We start from the raw sequence: 2,500 nt of genomic DNA on the forward strand, positions 1-2,500 counted from the left end.
AAGCGGAAGCCTACCACGGCGTAAAAATGTCGACAGATTTTTTCGGACCTTGTCCTGCCATGGGCTGCGCGCAGCATGCCGGCAGCCTGTGCGCAGCGTGCGCACAGCATGTCGGCAGCGTGCGCACAGCATGCCGGCAGCGTGCGCGCACCATGCCGGCAGCCTGTCGACAGAATTTTTCGAAACTTGTCCTGCCATGCGCGCGCGCAGCTTGCGCGCAGCGTGCTGATTCTGTCGACAGTGAGGCTAGCGAAAGTTGTCCTGCCATGGCGTGCGCGCAGCCTGTGCGCGCAGCTTGCGCATCTGTCGACAGTGAGGCTAGCGAAACTTGTCCTGCCATGGCATGCGCGGCGCCTGCGCGCAGCCTGCGCACAACATGCGCGCAGGCTGTGCGCAGCGTGCGCGGAGCTTGCGTGCAGCTTGCGCATCTGTCGACAGTGAGGCTAGCGAAACTTGTCCTGCCATGGCATGCGCGCAGCGTGCGCGCAGTCTGTGCGCAGCATGCGCGCAGCCTGTGCGCAGCATGCGCGCAGCCTGTGCGCGCAGCTTGCGCATCTGTCGACAGTGAGGCTAGCGAAACTTGTCCTGCCATGGCATGCGCGCAGTCTGCGCGCAGTCTGCGCGCAGCATGCGCGCAGCCTGCGCGCAGCATGTGCGCAGCATGCCGGCAGCATGGTTCCAGGTTTTTTCAAATGTCGACAGAATTTTTCAAATCTTGTCAAACCCCGTTTTTATTGAAATTTCCTCGCACAATAAGCTCCCCATAAGTAGTCTATGATTTTTAGGACCTTCTCCAACTTACAAAACTAAAAAATTCCTCCCGGATTTGTTTTAATGATTTTTTCAATTTTACGACTTCTAAAAATAATAAAAAATACTTCCCGACTTCAAAAATTTATGAAACTTTTTCCCATCATAGATTGCATGTTTCTTAGTATCCCTGCAAAAAATCACGTCCAAATACCTTGTATTGAATTATTTAGAGCCCATTATGACTCCTCGCGCATAGGTGATGTCTCTTCCTGTCAAAGGGCTAAATGCATAAAATGCTATATAGGGGGGTGTGTGTTGCCTGCATATGCATGGCAGCCCATGCCTTCCTAGCTGCAGCCCCCTTCCCCCACGCCACACCCATGTCATGTTGCCTCGATATGTTGCCTCGGTATTATGGGTTTGGTGTCGGGGTCGGGGGGCTGCCACCCATGGCGGTGGTGGCCGGAATCCGGCCGCCGCCACCACGCCGCCGCCATGGGTGAGGGAGGAAAAAAAAGGCGTGGAAAGTTGCGAAATGGGGTTGTCTAGGCTTTTTTTTGGCATGGGAGAGCATGGAGTGCTAGGAACTCCTTCTCAAATGCACGGGCATGTCGACCACAACCTCATTTCTCAACAACAACCACCCGTGTGGGGTGGCGGTGGGTGGATAGTCGCGGATTGGGGCTTGCCAAGCCAATGTTTTCAAAAAATTTCATCAAAATTAAAAACAAATGTTTTGTTGCCTTCGGATTTGTGGGCGAGCGGCGAGTCGGAGTGGAGCCGGTAAAGTTTAACCTCGGTGTGCACGGTTGTTTTTAGAAACTCAATCCAATGCCGGGGACGTTGAAAGTGACGCTCTTATGAGTTGCAAACCCGCAAGATTTAAAGAACCTTTTCAAAACAATTTCAAACCAACAAGATTTAAAAACAGAAATTTTCATCAAAATGAAAAACAAATGTTTTGTTGCCTTCGGACTAGTGGGCGAGCGGCGAGTCGGAGTGGAGCCGGTAAAGTTTAACCTCGGTGTGCACGGTTGTTTTTAGAAACTCAATCCAATGCCGGGGACGTTGAAAGTGACGCTCTTATGAGTTGCAAACCCACTAGATTTAAAGAACCTTTTCAAAACAATTTCAAACCAACAAAATTAAAAACAAATGTTTCGTTGCAAACAAATTGTGGGCGAGCGGCGAGTCGGAGTGGAGCTGGTAAAGTTTAACCTCGGTGTGCACGGTTGTTTTTAGAAACTCAATCCAATACCGGGGACGTTGAAAGTGACGCTCTTATGAGTTGCAAACCCACAAGATTTTAAAAACTTTTTGAAAATGTTTCTTCTAAATGACACATTTTGATCCTTGGCAAGTGCTCAATCCGTAACTATCCAATCACCGCCACACCACACCGGTCGGGAGTGTGTGAATGGTGTGCTTCCCGGGGTTGGCATAGATAATCTTTCGCATCGACAATCTTTTGCATGCGAGGGAATGTCTATGCCAACCCCGGGAAGCACACCATTCACCCACTAGTTGTGGGCGACGATGGGTTGGCTTCAAATGAATTTTTGCTTGGGGTTGTCCTCGGTATGCTTTTGTGTTGGGAGTACGGCCACCAAACCTTCTCAATGCACGGGTATGTCGAGGATGGCTTTCGGCGGGGTTGATGAAGAAGCTACCCAATTCTCGGCCACACGAACACATGGTGACGATGCGTTGGCTTCAAGTGAGCTTTAGCTTGGGGTTGTCTTCGGTA

Source organism: Prunus avium, unplaced genomic scaffold (genome assembly GCF_965620075.1).
Source record: "Prunus avium unplaced genomic scaffold, drPruAviu1.hap1.1 HAP1_SCAFFOLD_217, whole genome shotgun sequence".
Lineage (NCBI taxonomy): Eukaryota > Viridiplantae > Streptophyta > Magnoliopsida > Rosales > Rosaceae > Prunus > Prunus avium.